General features: G+C 40.2%; 2 long non-coding RNA genes, 1 other non-coding gene and 1 pseudogene across 3 annotated transcripts; 3 read left to right on the top strand and 1 right to left on the bottom strand.

Moving 5' to 3' along the window:
* Positions 1–365: 365 nt before the first annotated feature.
* Positions 366–556, bottom strand: LOC115058278 (U2 spliceosomal RNA). Its single transcript, XR_003842044.1, has one exon. It is a non-coding gene; the product is annotated as a U2 spliceosomal RNA (small nuclear RNA).
* Positions 557–2,565: 2,009 nt separating this feature from the next.
* Positions 2,566–5,375, top strand: LOC115053878 (uncharacterized). Its single transcript, XR_003841539.1, has 3 exons — positions 2,566–2,879; positions 3,814–3,916; positions 5,317–5,375. It is a non-coding gene; the product is annotated as an uncharacterized LOC115053878 (long non-coding RNA).
* A 1,244-nt stretch (positions 5,376–6,619) lies between these two features.
* On the top strand, positions 6,620–7,530 carry LOC115053892 (uncharacterized). The gene is made up of 3 exons (XR_003841542.1): positions 6,620–6,681; positions 7,195–7,362; positions 7,485–7,530. It is a non-coding gene; the product is annotated as an uncharacterized LOC115053892 (long non-coding RNA).
* A 583-nt stretch (positions 7,531–8,113) lies between these two features.
* On the top strand, positions 8,114–10,382 carry LOC115053776 (NLR family CARD domain-containing protein 3-like; annotated as a pseudogene).
* Positions 10,383–18,505: the final 8,123 nt, after the last annotated feature.

The raw sequence follows: 18,505 nt of genomic DNA, 5'->3' as shown, positions 1-18,505 counted from the left end.
ATTGTTTTCTTCAGCTGGAGCTCTTTGTTCAAATCTACATTGAGATTCAGAGCCAAATGTTTTTCCTTTCCTGGATTTACTTCATCATTTCAGTCACTCTGTGGATTCAGCTGACAAATGCAAAACACAACCAACATTTAAACGATGACGTGTTGAAACAAAACTTTATTGATTCAGTCTGGTCAGCAGAATATAACCTGATGAAATCAGCAACATTAAACTGATGTTTCTACATGAATGCATCACTGATTCTAAAACCATAAACTGAACATGAACACTCTGTACACTCAGCGTTACACACATGAAGACAACATCATGTGTTTAAGGTGATGTTGAGCTGAACAGGACTTGTATTGAACACACAGAGGGAGTGCACCGTTCCTGGAGATACTGCAATACCAGGTCGATGCGTGGAGTGGACGGAGCAAGCCCCTATTCCATCTCCCTGTTCCAAAAATCTATTTAATATATGGTCCCCGGGTAGGGGACGTATCAGATATTAAACTGATAAGAACAGATACTACACTTGATCTTAGCCAAAAGGCCGAGAAGCGATACCGCTCAGCTGTCGGAGGTAACGGAGTGTTTCTCCGCACCGACCCGCTCAGTGAGGGGTCAGAGTCGGCTTCAGTAACAACATCACTCCGAGAGAGAGACACAAACAGAAGACATGAAGAAACGAAGGAGGGATCAGAAAACAACCACAGACATGTTATTTTCACAAAGTTACGTTGTAGAGCAAAGAAAACGTCTCTTCTTGGTCACCTGTAAAATTTCATATCTATGTCAATGTCGGATTCTCTGAAGATTCGGCTCTCCTCGACTGGACTCGGCTTTTTTCGACCGAAAGAGAGAATAATAAAATTATACTTTGTCATCCACAGAATAAAACCACAACTGAACACACACATATTTAAAACAGCATTCAAAGTCATTTTAACCAGCATTACTGCCATCATTTCATCTTAACATAAAGTCCGCTATGCCCGTTTAATGCTAACATACAATGGAAAACGCCATAGACCGGCTAACGGGATTAGCATCAGTACCGCGATAATTTTAAAGCGTCAGTGAATTTATTCCAACTCAAACATGGCAGTAATACTTCCAAACACAGTTGGCAGAATACAGACCTGCAAAGGGAAACCACACTGGATTAGTGTAAAGGTTGGTATTTTTCAGTAATGGGTGCATCACTGCTGATGTAAAGACAGAAGGAACAACCCCGGAAGATTTATAAACGTCTTATCAATGACTGGAAAAATATCTGAAGATTGAAAAGATTTTGAAAGTATTGTGGGTATATCATCTAAAGGAGAAGAGGAAGATTTCATGCTATTAATAGTCTTAATTAGCTCTGAATGAGACCCTGGGTGAAATATAGAAAAGGTCTGTAGAGGAAACAGAGATTGCACAATCTGAGCTCTGGTGTTTGAACCTCTTTCAGCAGGAAGGATCGATATGATTCACATCTTGGAATACAAAAGAATAGAATAGAATAAGAGAAAATGGTACCTTTGTCCTTTTCTGTTCGATTCCCAACAGTGCTCATTAGTTTAATACGTCATTAATCTTCGGGATTCTACAGACTGTGGAGTTCATGTTCTGACAGATTTATTTTATAACTGTAGTAACAATAAATCTTGTACTGCAGTGATATGTATATGTATGTATCTGCTGGTTCTGCCCTGTTTTATGAAGTGCCAAACTGCACACACACTGATTTACACAATGATGCTCTAACGGAGATGATCAGAATCAGAAAGACGTTATTAAAAATTCTGCTGTTTGGCATCTTCTCCTCTAAAAGTTCAGGAAATGGACGGATCTGCAGAACTTCTCTGCTCTCCAACAGAGAAGCTGGATGCTGCTGTTGTGCCCTTAAACAGGAAAATATTGAGTTGTCAGGGACGAAGAAACACACACAGCTCTCACCTTCACTCGTCTGCACAATCGATGCACAATCAACCTAGACATAAACACAAATGACCAATTCGTATTATTTACTCTGGCTGTATATTCTTCACAGTTTTAACATCAACGTTAGCAACATATAAATAACACCATAAGAAATAAAAATGGATGAAATCATGGATTCTGAAAAATTTTATTGTTTTGAAATTATAATTCTTATCTACCATATGTTTTATTTATATTATATTATTTCTCCTTTTTCTTTCTTAATGCTCATGCTATCGCATGACATGTTTAACAAACCATTTTTATAACTTAGAATGTAAATATAAATTGTGAAAACTTCAGTTATTTACAACCATTGATATTCAATTTCAGGCAATGTCTCAGGCGGTCTTTGAACATCTATCTACAAATATTTACAAACCAATCAGATTTCACAATGTGGTGCTGCACAAATTATTATTTTTATCTAAAAACTCACTGTCGATATCCTTTTATTTTACTGCTGTCGCTCCAAAAATCTTTCTCCTCTCCTTAGCAACCAACTGTTGCGTCTTGCCTAATAATTTTTTGATTGGCTGGCGTAGTGCATTTTTCCACCAATAGGAAAGGGGGCGCCATGTTTCTTTCTGCTTGTGAGCGCTTCCCTGTTTTTACTGAACGGCACAGGAAGGAGCATAAAGAGTGACGCAGATCGCTTATTACTCGGCCTATCAGTCAGGTTTAAAAACAGTATATAGTTTGAAGACCTCACTTTGGACACAAGTTGAAATGGAGACTCAGTGAAGAAGGGAAATATGAGGCACAGTAACACCCATATCAGAGGAAACACAAACACACGCACTCCCATGCAGGGCTATATGCCTCCTGTAACCGCAGCAGCTAAAAGGAGAAGTGTTCAGAGTTCAGCCTCCATTTTGAAGCTGTCGGAGCAGAAGCAGGGAAACTGAAGGCTGAGACCGGTGAGTGTTAACATTATTATTATTTCACTGTCAGTTTGTCCCTGTGGACTGTGGAGGGACGAAGACTCACAGTGGACTTCTGTAACACTGAGACACTGAGACATGGAGGTCAGAGTTCACTTTGACGAACAGAGAAAAACTCCAGCTGAGCTGAGAACAGACCGTAATGTCTGATAGTATCAAAGGATGAAGGATCTACCTGATACAGAAAGTTCAGAGCTGCTCTGGAATCAGATTTTACTGTAAGTCATATTCAGTTTTCCACAGAGAGCTCAGACTGTGTTTGGATCAACAACTTTTGAAAACCTATTTTTTAGCAATTGATATTTACAAATTTTATTTGAAAACTGACAGTTTGATGCTCATATCTGAGACCATGATGATCATTTTCAACCAGCTACCTTCTCAGATATATAAAGAAGAGTTACTAACTGAGATGGGCTGTTGAAGAGTTGAAGAACATGACAAAAAGACAGGAAGATAGACAAAGTGATAAAAGATTTTTTTCTAATAAGAATGAATATAATTCTATCCTGAGTAAATGTCACTATACACTTGAATAATTATAACGATGATAAGGATCATTATAGAAATAAACAGAAACCTGCGCTTCTTTTTTATTTCCCCGACAATCTGTCTCTTAGGACTAACAGTGTTCTCTTCTAAAGTTTTATTTCTGCCATTCATCTTGTTTCATTTAGGTCAGAACTTGGGCTTTCAAAAAATGTGTGTTTTCTTTTGTCAGTTTGATCAATCATTGTTTCCTCTTCAGTAAAATTGAGCTTTTACTTTTTGGCTTACTTATACAATCATGAAATTTTTCCTAAAGAAAAATACTAAACTAAATGCAAACCAGTCAATTGATGTGTGGTGGTTATCACCATGTTGTGGACAGATAGTAGAACTTCATCACGTCCTGTTTGTTTTTTATAAGGCGGAAGAAAAGTTGAGTAATGAAGTGAAGAACGAGCAGCTACATGTTTTCTGAACACACAAAGCTGGAATGTGTGTAAATCAACCTGAAGTGAGTTCAGCAGGTGAGAATCTGTATATTTCTGATCAGCAGGATCACTGTGATCACATTGTACTTGTTGATTTAGAGTTTATGTTAGTTTTGGCAGCAGTTTGATTATAATCTGAGTTTATTGATGGAGGTTCCTCAGAACTGGTCAGCTGGCTAAGAGGCCTCTGAACTCAGTTTGACTTCAGTTTCCTCGGTTCATTTGTCTTCCAATACATTTAGAAACAATAAGAAACAAAGGCAGCACTTTAATATGACCAGTTTGTTCAGCACAAACTGTTTGATTTCTCCACACTGTGACTGATTTAATGTAAAATGTTCCCACATTGTTTATCACCATCTAGTGGACAGATAGTAGAACTTCATCACATCATGTTTGTTTCCTGTAATGAGGAAGAAAACGGGTTCAATAACACTGATGTAAAATCTTTCCATATTGTTCCAGAGCAAAGATGAGCCAACAATAATTTCTTAGGAAGATATTTTTTATTGTTTATCACTTTAATCCATGAGAACACTGATTGAAAACATGTAATATTCAAGTCTATGTCTCCTGAAAGCATTGTCTCAGCTCTGTTGCTTTTTAATAACAAAACCAAAAGACATGGAAGTGAAGAGTTTTTTTAAACTGATGACAGCAGAGAAGAAGGTGATGATGAAAGGAGATGTTGGTTTAAAGTTGAAGCAAACAACAAAATACAAAAAAATAGGAAACACTTGCCCCTGGACATTTATGTTTTGTCTTGTTTTTACATAATTTTCCTCTTCATTACATGTTATTGTCCTCTTTGACAATTATATACAATTATATATACAAATATATACAAATATTGAGATTGAAGTAATGAAGAAATTCAGATTTCTGATGGCTCCATCTGTTGGTTGAACTCAGGATGACATAGTTGTTGTTGGCTCTGAATGATTTGTTTTCTCACTCACTCTCATTCATCGTCATCCGCTTTTATCCGTATCCGGGTTGCTGCACTGCTGGAGCCAATCCCAGCTCACATTGGGCAAGGGGACAGGTCACCAGTCCACTGCAGGGACAACACATAAGGACAAACAGAGACAAACAACCACTCACACCTGCGGTGAATTTAACATCGCCAGTTAACCTGTACATGCATGTCTTTGGATGATGGGAGGAAAACAGAGTACCCAGAGGAAACCACGCAGACTCTTAACTGCTTACTGATATTTAAAAATGTTATCCATGCTTAGAAATTCACATTGTTGCAGCACATTTACATCTTCGTCTGCTGAGTTGAGGGTCAGGACTTTAGAGGTGTTGTTGCAGAATCACACCACCATCCCAAAGAGTCCTCTGGCACTGATTTGGTTTGGTGAACAGTTTTCACCTCACTAAAGCTTTTAATAATTGAACCCTGAAGTTATGAGGATGTGACTTTTCCTCAGCTCAAACAGACACCAGGACTGATGAGGGAGAACAAGCAGCTTCTTCTCTTCACATGAAGCTGGAAAGTGTCAGAAAGTCTCCCTGAAGTGAGTTCAGCAGGTGAGAATCTGTAAATGTGTGAACAGGATCACAGTGATCACACTGAGCTGTTTATTTACCTTCCTTCCTTTCTTCCTATTTACAGACTGAATCTATCAATATTTTATCTGGAATTAACAGTGAATAGTTCCTTCACTTTGTTCTTGCTCTGATATAAAGTAAGATTCTTAGACTTAGTAAACTCAAGATTTTAAATCACCAGAGTTAAAACAGATTTTTTTTTAAAGGTGTTTAAGTGGTCACCACAAATTAATCTTAAGTGAAGCAGAAACTTTTATCAACTTTCTTGATACGGCGGAATTTGATTTCCTAGCTGAGCCATGACAGAACAAACATGTCAGAACTGGTCTGATACTTTGGATGAACTTGGATGAGTAAACTGAACTCTTCCTGTTAATGTCTGAGCATTTCCAGATACAGTGAATGCAGTGAGGGTTTGTTTTTATTGTTGGGAATCAATTGAGGTAAATCTTTACATTGTCACAAGTTATTTGCTCAATAAGGTGACATGAATTAAATCAGCTCCATCAACCCATCCTACAGTCAGATACCAACATCTAGTGGACAGAGAGAAGAAGCACCATCAGACCTGAGATACATTTCTCTGAAACTTTCAGATTACTGACAGATCAGACTGATTTCTATGTGACGTTGTGGAGGCACAGTATTTAAATAATGTGTAAAAGAAACAAATGTTTAAGGTTTATCGTTTTCATCAGATGAGAGAACCATCTCCCCTAATCTGGGGTTTCCTGACAGGACAGACTGGTTTAGTTGTAACGTTTGTTTGTTTTTATTTTTTTTTTTTTTGGCTTCGGAAGGAATCATTTGGCCCTCAAAAATGTATTTCATTAAAATTCTGAAGATTCAAATGTGCCAACCTATGGTGGTCACAACTATGTCAAGGTTCAATAACTCTTCAACTTGCACTGCTAAAAGTAAATGGTGATCTGAGTTTGTTTGAAATTTAGTGTTAATGCCAATGTATAACATTGAAGATCGGGATTAACATGAATCAGGAATGTTCTCTGTTTATAACAGAATCTGGGAGTCTGGGAGTAAAAGTCTTAAGTTAATGACATATTAGTGACAGTAATGCTGATTATGTATCCTGTGATGTAAATCCTGTTGTAATGAAGCTTTTTGTTGTGTTTGTGTGAAGGTGGAGGCTCAGCTATGAATCAGTGTGAGGACAGAGAGGAGAGAGCCCCTCCCTCTAAAACCACTCTGTGTGGGGAACATGAGAGTCAGACCAAAGCTCAGAGGTGAGATGAGGATCTCTAACTGTCCATCTGTCAGAGCTAAGCACTCAGATCACTGCTCCATCATTATTCACTCTCACTGTCACTTACATTTTTTTACTGCTTCAGTTTTTTTTATCCTTGTCTCCATTGGGAGCTCAACCAGGATGTGGAGATTCTTTCATTCATATTCACCAGTCCATCACAGGGCCAATACACAGATACAGACAGAGACAAACAATCTGCCACACTCACACTCAGACATACGGACATGGCTGTTGTGAGGTAACAGCACTAACCATAATGCTGCTGTGCTGCCTGCATGTAGAGATATATTTCTTCTTCTTCTTCTTCGTCGTCTTCTTCTTATTATCATTATTGTTATTATTATTATTATTTGACTTGCACATGTCAGTAATACTCAATGCAAAATACTTCACTTTTGTGAAAGCTGGACTTGGCTGATTTATTTTAAACTGATAATTTTCTGCCCATTTATTTGGTTAATACTTTTAATGTCAACTCTGTTTCTTCTAGCAACCAGAAGTCAAGACTAGATTCTCCTGAACTGAGCTGTGTGTCCATGAAGAGTGATTGGTCTATGAATCAACCTATTGTCTTTAAGGGAGGACAACAGTCTGCTGTATCCAGCTGTGTGTCCATGAAGAGTGATCAGTCTATGGATGACTTTATCAAAGGAAAAAGGTAAAAGCTGATCATTTGTTGTTGTTTGACTCATTAAAGGTATCAAAGCTTGTCTATCAGTTTCTCTGGTGTTCATAGAAAACTCCTGGAACAAACTGTGTGTTTGTGTCTTTTCTCCTCAGAGTTCAGTCTGACAAACATCATCACACAGACCTGGACTCCATATTTATGGTGTGTAAATGTTCATCCAGTGACTACAACAGACACCAACAAAGACTTGAGTTTGAAGCTGCACTCTTTAGACCAGTAGAGCTTTACTCTGTGACAGACAGGAGTTGAATTGGGATTGAACAGGTTTGGGGTGGGAGAGAGTGGGAGAGGACTGGGAGTTGTAGTTCACCACAGAGCAATAATCCATCAGCCTCAACAGATATGTTCTGTATGAATATGGTCTGTTGGAGACTTTTACAAAACATTTCTGCTCCTTTTTTTTTCATCTACGGTGAATCTTAAAGAAAAGTCTTCCTTTGACCATCAACTTAGCTAGAAACCTTCCTAAGTTGATGTGTTGAAGGGCTGTATCAGTTCGGTCTTCATGTGATGATCTGGATTTCTGTGTTGTCAGAATCTAAAGTCAAACTTAGTAAGTTACACCAGTGAAGTTAGTTTAGTGAAGTCAGCAGGTATGAATCTTTCTGTGTAGCTCTGGAAAGAGACGTGGCAGCAGATGATACAGCAGCAGCTAAAGTTGAACTCTGCTGACTGATGATCTGATGCTTTGATCCATCAGTTTATACTTAGAGTGAACTTTACACAGGATGTTATTGTGTTCCAGCTGCTGGAGGAGAACATCGTCTGTTTTGTGAAGAACGAGCTGAAGGAAATCAAAAGGAGTCTGAGTCCAGATTACCCACAATTCATCAAGAATGAGGATGATGAGGTGGATGAAGAGCAGAGGAGGAGCAGAGAGGCATTTCTGAAGATCACAGTGAACTTCCTGAGGAGGATGAAGCAGGAGGAGCTGGCTGACTGTCTGCAGAGCAGTAAGAGGATTTAACATGATGGATCAATTAGATATTTATGAAAGTCTGAGGAGAAATATGATCATATTCTTATTCTTTAAGAGAAATAAGCATCAACCTGGTAATTTATTTCTTGATGTTAATTGTATTTTGCCCATTCAGAGTTTAATGCACCAATTTGTCACCGTAAACTCAAATCTGCCCTGAAGAAGAAGTTCCAGTGTGTATTTGAGGGGACTTCTAAAGCAGGAAACCCAACCCTTCTGAATCAGATCTACACAGAGCTCTACATCACAGAGGGAGGGACTGGAGAGGTCAATGAGGAACATGAGGTCAGACAGATTGAAACAGCATCCAGGAAACAGGACAGAGCAGAAACAAGCATCAGACAAGAAGACATCTTTAAACCCCCACCTGGAAGAGACCAACCAATCAGAACAGTGATGACAAAGGGAGTGGCTGGCATTGGGAAAACCGTCTTAACACAGAAGTTCACTCTGGACTGGGCTGAAGACAAAGCCAACCAGGACATAGAGTTCACATTCCCCTTCACCTTCAGAGAGCTGAATGTGCTGAAAGAGAAGAAGTTCAGCTTGGTGGAACTTGTTCATCTCTTCTTCACTGAAACCAAAGAAGCAGGAATGTGCAGCTTTGATCACTTCCAGGTTGTGTTCATCTTTGACGGTCTGGATGAGTGTCGACTTCCTCTGGACTTCCACAACACTGAGGTCCTGACTGATCCTACAGAGTCCACCTCAGTGGACGTGCTGCTGACAAACCTCATCAGGGGAAACTGCTTCCCTTTGCTCGCCTCTGGATAACCACACGACCTGCAGCAGCCAATCAGATCCCTCCTCAGTGTGTTGACATGGTGACAGAGGTCAGAGGGTTCAATGACCCCCAGAAGGAGGAGTACTTCAGGAAGAGGTTCAGACATGAGGAGCAGGCCAGCAGGATCATCTCCCACATCAAGACCTCACGAAGCCTCCACATCATGTGCCACATCCCAGTCTTCTGCTGGATCACTGCTACAGTTCTGGAGGAGGTGCTGAAGACCAGAGAGGGAGGAGAGCTGCCCAAGACCCTGACTGAGATGTACATCCACTTCCTGGTGGTTCAGTCCAAAGTGAAGAAGGTCAAGTACGATGGAGGAGCTGAGTCAGATCCACACTGGAGTCCAGAGACCAGGAAGATGATGGAGTCTCTGGGAAAAGTGGCTTTTGAGCAGCTGCAGAAAGGAAACCTGATCTTCTATGAATCAGACCTGACAGAGTGTGGCATCGATATCAGAGCAGCATCAGTTTACTCAGGAGTGTTCACACAGATCTTCAAAGAGGAGACAGGGCTGTACCAGGACAAGGTCTTCTGCTTCGTCCATCTGAGTGTTCAGGAGTTTCTGGCTGCTCTTCATGTCCATCTGACCTTCATCAACTCTGGAGTCAATCTGATGGCAGAAAAACAAACAACCTCCATGTGGTCAAAACTGTTTGGAAATAAACCTGAACCTTTAATTCTCTACCAGAGTGCTGTGGATGAGGCCTTACAGAGTCCACATGGACACCTGGACTTGTTCCTCCGGTTCCTTCTGGGTCTTTCACTGCAGACCAACCAAACTCTCCTACGAGGCCTGGTGACACAGACAGGAAGTAGCTCAGAGACCAATCAGAAAACAGTCCAGTACATCAAGACAAAGATCAGTGAGAATGTGTCTCCAGAGAAAAGTATCAACCTGTTTCACTGTCTGAATGAACTGAATGATGGTTCTCTGGTGGAGGAGATCCAACAGTCCCTGAGATCAGGACGTCTCTCCACAGATAAACTGTCTCCTGCTCAATGGTCAGCTCTGGTCTTCATCTTACTGTCATCAGAAAAAGATCTGGACGTGTTTGACCTGAAGAAATACTCTGCTTCAGAGGAGGCTCTTCTGAGGCTGCTGCCAGTGGTCAAAGCCTCCAACAAAGTTCTGTATGTGCACATAAATCCAACAAGATCAACTCGATCTTTTTTTAGTTGAGAATCAAAAACATGTTTCTTTAATAATTTATCTTATTTTGCTGATTCCTCTTCAGACTGAGTGGCTGTAACCTCTCAGAGAGAAGCTGTGAAGCTTTGTCCTCAGTCCTCAGCTCCCAGTCCTCTAGTCTGACAGATCTGGACCTGAGTAACAACAACCTGCAGGATTCAGGAGTGAAGCTGCTGTCTGCTGGACTGAAGAGTCCACACTGTGAGCTGGAAACTCTCAGGTCAGAATTCATGTTTGTGTGAACACTAAAACTGGATTTAGTTTTTTATGATACATTTTTATTTAAATGGGTAAAAATTGAAAACTGAAGAGGTTTGTAGATTTTGGTTCATCGTGGTGTCTTCTATGTTCACTGAGGATCATTTACTTTTAGGGAGGTGGACACAACCTTTCTGCTGCTTTTGGCATCTGTCACAGTTGCGCTGATGGAGTTCTCATTCAGGAAAATATTTAAGGGGCTCAAAGACACCAGAGGTTGAGTGGACTGCTGATATGATGCTCTGTGAATGAATGAACCTTCTAACTTCGGGTCTAGAAACGGTTACAAACACACTTTGTAGTTGGGCGCCAGACAGGAGCTGGATCAAAAGACATTATTGTCCTGTCAGATTTGATGTCATTATTTAGGTGTGTGGGTAAACAAAATATCACAGTTCACCCTGTTATCACAAATCATGGCAACACAAAACTTAAATCATCAATGCCCCAAAAGAATGTGTGTGGGTGTGGGTGTGTTCCTCCGGGGTTCAGTGTGTGTGAGTGGACTTATGGTGGATCAGTGTGTTAAATGGTTGAGGGGACAGTGATGGACTGTACTTAGCTCTGTTGTGGGGCTCCTCCAGGCAGGTATGGAGTCCCAGTATACAGGCACCTTTTTCCTCCTTGGTACTCCTGGGATCATCACCACTCCTCAGGCCATGGGTTTCCAAACCTCCAGTGAATCCAGCTGGTTCTCTTCCTGGTGTTACTGCTTTCTTATTTTCCCAACATCTCTTTGATTAGCAGGCAGAGTTGAATGAACCTGGACAGATTTTCTTTGTTCCCCTCACTGTCACTCCTCTCTGTTGTTGTCTTGCTGTTTGTGTCAGTAGCTTTTTCCTTCCACCAGTTCACAGTTGCCACTCATTTGTTAACTTACCAGTTTTTGTTTTTTTTTTTTTTTCACTCACATTCCTTTCCCCCTCCCTTTCCTGTCAGGAGGTAAAGGGCTGTTCTGCAGTTTTGTTTTCGACCACAACCTATTGGTTGAACATAGAACAGAATCAATGCATCACTATACAGTATTTGTGTTACTATGTCTTTACTTTAATGAATGTTTGTTGTTCTGTTGTTGTTTATGAGTTTTAATCATAGTCAAGTAAGGTTTGAAAAATATAACCTGAAGAAAAATAAATAAAAAAAACAACCCTACCTCCCTGACGATGAAATAGGAGAACAAGATTGACAAAAACAAATTCCCTCCCCTAAAATTATGACAGCTACTAACACTGCTATTTGTAACATAAACAAGTAAAACAAAACTACACATGCACAGCCCAGCATGATCCAGAGCTGGGAGCAGGAGGAGGAGTCACCCCAGTACAGGAGAACTTCCCTTTTAAAGAGTAGAACCAGCCAATCCCATCTCTGCACCTGAACAGGAAATGGGACACACACACAGAGTGGACTCCATCCTGAGAACAAGGAGGGCAAACAACAATATATACAAATGATCAAAGGTCATAACAGAGTTCTTTATAAGGCAGTAGATTCTTCATTTTGGCTTCCTCCAAACATCAAGAGACCATTTATCTCTCTGTTTTTGGAATATAATAATATTGATGTTAATTCTACAACATCATTTATTTTGGAAAATATCAGATAAATCGCTCAGAATATTGATTTCAGCTCACTGGCCCAGGGATGGTGATGCAAAGGCCCAGTCCCAATACCCATACCCCTACATTTTGCACGTTCCTGTGAGGGTAGTGGTGTCCCAATCACTTTTTTCACGTAGGGGAAGGGGGCATAATGAGGGGTAGGGGCTATGAATCTAGCCCTTAACGTCGAGGGTTTTCCGATGCTGACTTCCCGAGGTAGGGCCAGTCCGTGAGCGAGATGATGCGGAGAAGTCTGAGGGGGAAAAAAAACCACAAAAAAATCACGAGACAACAGATGTCAATGGTGTATTCTACTCTGTGTACCTCTTGGTTTATTTATCCACCGAAGCATGGTGAAATCTAAAAGAATGATCGCAACTGTAAATTCCTGTCTTTTTTTTTTTTTTTTTTTTTTGATGACATAATTTGTTGCTGCTGGGAATACCCTGTCGCTTGCGTTCCTGAATGTAAACTATGCAGTGACGTAGCAAGTGGTGTTCCAATTCCTTGGGAAGAAGCAAAGCTATACTCCTTGTGACTTCCTTTTGAAGGTTAAGGGCTGGTGGTAGTGAGTAGGTGAACTTTGGGATTGGGCCAAAGTGTCAGAATGAAATATCTTTTTAGTAATTCTATGATCAGGCTGCTTCACAGATCTGTTCCAGAGCTGGAGCATTTGTCTCTTATGTCTGATACTCGAGGGCTCCCAACCCAAATCACCATGAAGAGCATGAAGAAACATCGTCTGACACACACACACACACACACACACACACACACACACACATTATAGAACAGAGTGAAAGTATGAACTCCCAGATGAGCACAGTGTTCAGACTTGTTCAGGGCTCTACCTGCAGACTGAGCTAAAACACTGACAGCTGGGTTAAATGTCATGTGTTGGTCCAACGTCAGGACAAGACATTTACACTGATCAGTGTAGGACAGCATTACTGTCCCAAGATTAACAACATTCAACTTGGCCTAAAATGCTCCACTTGTGTTTTGTCTTGGTTCTCCATTAGTCTCCACTTCCAGCACTGTTTTGGAACAATGTTAAGCATAATGTGAACACTTTTTCTTTCTTAGCCCCATACACACGCTTCCCCTCTAAATTCGTACTGACATATTTGTCATCCCAAGAACAATATGTGTGCAATATGTGTTCAGCATCTTGAAAAATGTCTTCATGATAATTTTATGCTTAATCAATTGTCCTCATCAAATTTGGAGAAGTCATGAAATACAAAGCAAAAAAGTCAATATTTATATATTTTTTGAATGATAAACATTGAATGTGGGCGAATTGACCTGAAGGATAATAGGATAATAGGTTAAGTATGATTTCTACATTAAACTATTCATGTTTCTTCAAATATATCAGTAATGATGAGTTTGGTTTTTTGTCTAGAACTTCTGCAGCTTGTTTGGAGACTGTTTGACTGGTTTTAGAGTGGACTTACCTGCCAGAGCTCAGATTGTTATACAGGAGTTCATATGTGGCAGAATCAGAGATAGAAATAAAGTTTGGCTGACTCTGCTGTTTGGTTATTTCTGATGTGTTAAAATCACAAAGTTGACAGTTTGAGTCAGTTCGGGTTGTTTCAGGTGTTGTTTCATTTTCTCATTAAATCTTGTCACTGTTTGTATTTGACTGTTGTGAAGCTGCTTCCTGTTGGTTCAGCTGTTTGACTTTCATTTTCTCAACTTCTACTTTCTAAACCTTCAGCTCTGAACGGATGATGAAACACTGAACACTTTCAAGCAGGAACTTTGTCTCCTAAAGTCACATCTTTTATTCTTTACTCAGGTTGGTGAACTGCAGTTTGTCAGAGATCAACTGTTTTTCTCTGGTCTCAGCTCTGAAGTCCAACCCCTCCCATCTCAGAGAACTGGATCTGAGTGTGAACAACCTGAAGGATTCAGGACTGAAGGATCTGTGTGGTTTTCTGGAGAGTCCTCACTGCAGACTGGAGACTCTGAGGTCAGACTGATGTTTTATTTCTGCTCTCAGATTAATATGATGTTACAGTTGTGGTGACTCTGACCTGCAGACAGGTTTATATTTATGAGGGAAAATCCTCTTCAGGTTTTAGACATTTAACTGTTAAATGGTTAAAAATAGCATTCAAAAAAGTTTATTTGAAAATGACATTGGAATGGAAAACATTAATCTAATGTTTTTGAAAGGGGACATCGCATATTAATTTGAAATATTAAAATCTTATTTCAATGTTTCTTAGAATCATCCAAAATCAAAGAAATCAACACAAATATAAACCCTTTTGCCAACAAAAACACCTCTGAGGTGCTCATACACAGAACAACAAAACTGTAATGGGTTCACTCTCTCACCCAAGAATGGCACAAGTCTAGACTGGAACAGCTGAGAACTTTATTGACTACGTGCAATAGCCCAAACAGACGGCAGGCAGAGGCAGAGTCTAGAGACAGGCAGCAGGTCAGGTTACCGGGGCAGAGATGATGATTTCCACATTCAGTTATTCATGTTATATCATTATATCATTAATGATGAGTTAGATTTTCTGTCTAGAGCTTCTGCAGCTTGTTTGTAGACTGTTTGACTGGTTTTAGAGTGGACTTACCTGCCAGAGCTCAGATTGTTATACAGGAGTTCATATGTGGCAGAATCAGAGATAGAAATAAAGTTTGGCTGACTCTGCTGTTTGGTTATTTCTGATGTGTTCAAATCACAATGTTGACAGTTTGAATGAGTTCAGGTTTTTTACAGTGTTGTTTCATTTTCTCATTAAATCTTGTCAATGTTTGTATTTGACTGTTGTGAAGCTGCTTCCTGTTGGTTCAGCTGTTTGACTTTCATTTTCTCAACTTCTACTTTCTAAACCTTCAGCTCTGAACGGATGATGAAACATTGAACACTTTCAAGCAGGAACTTTGTCTCCTAAAGTCACATCTTTTATTCTTTACTCAGGTTGGAGAACTGCAGTTTGTCAGAGATCAGCTGTTCTTCTCTGGTCTCAGCTCTGAAGTCCAACCCCTCCCATCTCAGAGAACTGGACCTGAGTCACAACAACAACCTGCAGGATTCAGGACTGAAGGATCTGTGTGGTTTTCTGAAGAGTCCACATTGTAGACTGCAGATCCTGAGGTCTGTTCAGTTGTTGTAGATTTGTTTAATCCAGAATTTATATTCACATTTAAGTTGAATATCTTCACTTTTATTAAAAATCGCTGTTGTTTCATGTTTACAGTTGTTTCTAATAATAATAATAAAAGTTGTCAGTCTTTTCCAAAACTTGAATTTACTTGTTCAATATATTAATCTGGACCGGATCTTTAAATCTTGGTCTTGGTCTTTGTATTGGAACAAGGTCTGATGTGGACCAGCAACATTTGAGATGTTAAAGTGGGTGATGAGTTTGAAAAGGTGGAGAAGTTCTGGATCAAGACATTTCTGACTGATTCATACTCATCAAGTTTTGGATTTGAAAATAAGGGATATTTCCCATCACCTGCCCCGAGACGTCCCACCACCCCAACTAAGCTCCAGTATCCCGTACATTTTAAGACAGATGGACAAGAAAGCTAAAATCACCACTTGTTAACTACCTACAAACTGCAATTGGCTTTATGCAGCTCCACTATGTCCTGAACGTCAGCCAGCTCCTTTGTTTCCTGTCTTACATTATTGGACATACTGATTAATCCAGGTGTGTCTGACCATTGTTGTTATGACTACTGAGGTCAGTCACACCTGGATTAATCAGTATGTCCAATAATGGCAGACAGGAAACAAAGGAGCTGGTTTCCTGCCTTATCTCTGTTTTTCCCTGCTGTTATTTTTTTCTGTTGCATTGTTGTCTCTCTAGTCTGACAATGTCACACTAACCTTGCGACACCTACAGTACATGCAGTAGGTTAGTGTAGCAGGTGGCAGAGGTCAGAGTGGGGTATTATTATTATTTTTAATAAATGCAGGTTAAATACAGGAAGTTTACAGGAAAATACTAATACCAGAGGGGGCTGGGAAAGGAGGGTAAAATACAGGAAAATCCCAGCCAAAACGGGATACTTGAAAAGTATGCTGATTATCAGTCATCTGATCTCCATTATTTGTTCTTTTCCAGGTGTAGATGCTGTTGGTTGTCAGAGATCAGCTGTTCTTCTCTGGCCTCAGTTCTGAAGTCCAACCCCTCCCATCTCAGAGAACTGGACCTGAGAGGAAACCTCCTGCAGGATCCAGATGTGAAGGAGCTGCGTGATCTTGTGGAGAGTCCAGACTGTAGACTGGAGACTCTGAGGTCAGTCCACTGTGGTAGATCTTTAATCCACTGCTGAATCTAATGTCCTAATAAATGTCTTCAGACTTGGAAGGTGTGGAGCTGAGGACCAGAGTCAGTTGTGTTGTTGAGACTCCAGCCCTCATGGGGCTTTCAGACACGTGGCCCCCCTGTGCTCTGAAAGCTGTTATTTCCAAAGGATTGGAGCTCCACCACAGGTTTCCCTGCACTGAGCACAGTTCATGTGCAGCACAGTGATAGTTGTGTTTCTTTGTGGTGTGGTCATACTCAGTCAGTGTTTTACTGCAGTAGATGGAGTTCAGAGCAGCGGTACAGAAGCTGAGTGATGAGCTGCTGTGGACGGAGTCAACATCAAAAAATTCTTCTACACACTTTGAAAACAAACAGTCCCACACATGCTGAAATGTTCTTCATTTAGAAGATTTTAGAGCTTCATCTTCACATCAAAGCAGAACTTTCCTTTGTGGTGGCACTTTACTTTAAAGTCTTGTGAACATTTCTGACTGATTATCAATGATTTTATCTGCATCTTTTATTCCTTATTCAGATTTGACAACTCCAGTTTGTCAGAGATCAACTGTTCTTCTCTGGTCTCAGCTCTGAAGTCCAACCCCTCCCATCTCAGAAAACTGGACCTGAGTCACAACAATGACCTGCAGGATTCAGAAGTGAAGGATCTGTGTGGTTTTCTGAAGAGTCCTCACTGCAGACTGGAGACTCTGAGGTCAGACTTATGTTTTATTTCTGCTCTCAGATTAATATGATGTTACAGTTGTGGTGACTCTGACCTGCAGACAGGTTTATATTTATGAGGGAAAATCATCTTCAGGTTTTAAACATTTAAACTGTTAAATGGTTTGAAAGTAACTTTGGAAAACAGTTTTCTATTAATTTGAAAATTACATTTTAATTGCCAGCAGTTTATCAATCAATCTTGCATTTTTGAAATGGGACATCATATATTAATGAATATTTGTATGTTAATATGCAGATTGTAGTTTGTGTTGTTTTTTTTTCCATTTATTTATTAATTTATTTGCGTGTCGAATTGAAAGAAACTGCACTTAGGTTTGTCTAAGAAGATGTTTGGCCTCTTATCTCAGGGGCTTCATCAGTTCAACCCATCGGTCTGACTAGTCCTCACTAGTCTGACAGACAGTGGAGTTGGACCCAGGTATTTAACCTCTGTAGGAGTGTTCACAAAGCTCCTTGTGACAACAGCCCATTAGAGGAGTTCCACTGACCTTTGTTAGTCCGCTACTGTAGACACATTTGTGTGTCATTTCTGTTGTGGAAATTCTCTGTTGCTGGTGAAGAATGAAATACAGACTTTTCTGGCCGACAAGTTTTTATTTTCTTTGCAAAGAAAAAGTCAATCATCACACAAGCAGGAGAAATGAAGAAAGAGTTCATAAATCACTCGTATAGAATATTAATTTCAGCTCACTGGCCCAGGGATGGTGATGCAACGTGTCAGAATGAAATATCTTTTTAGTAATTCTATGATCAGGCAGCTTCACAGATCTGTTCCACAGCTGGAGCATTTGTCTCTTATGTCTGATACTCGAGGGCTCCCAACCCAAATCACCATGAAGAGCCAACACTGAGGTCCATTTGTGTACTGCTGTAAGATAACCAATAGATCTATGATGCTGAGTATTACAAAGAGAATATTCACAGAATCCCCAGACAGCAGAAGCATCGTCTGACACACACACACACACACACACACACACAAACTATAGAACAGAGTGAAAGTATGAACTCCCAGATGAGCACAGCGTTCAGACTTGTTCAGGGCTCTACCTGCAGACTGAGCTAAAACACTGACAGCTGGGTTAAATGTCATGTGTTGGTCCAACGTCAGGCCAAGACATTTACACTGATCAGTGTAGGACAGCATTACTGTCCCAAGATTAACAACATTCAACTTGGCCTAAAATTCACCACTTGTGTTTTGTCTTGGTTCTCCATTAGTCTCCACTTCCAGCACCGTTTTGGAACAATGTTCAGCATAAT

Source organism: Echeneis naucrates, chromosome 2 (assembly GCF_900963305.1).
Source record: "Echeneis naucrates chromosome 2, fEcheNa1.1, whole genome shotgun sequence".
Lineage (NCBI taxonomy): Eukaryota > Metazoa > Chordata > Actinopteri > Carangiformes > Echeneidae > Echeneis > Echeneis naucrates.
The sequence above is the reverse complement of the archived record's forward strand: the minus strand, read 5'-3'. Positions and strand labels throughout refer to the sequence as shown.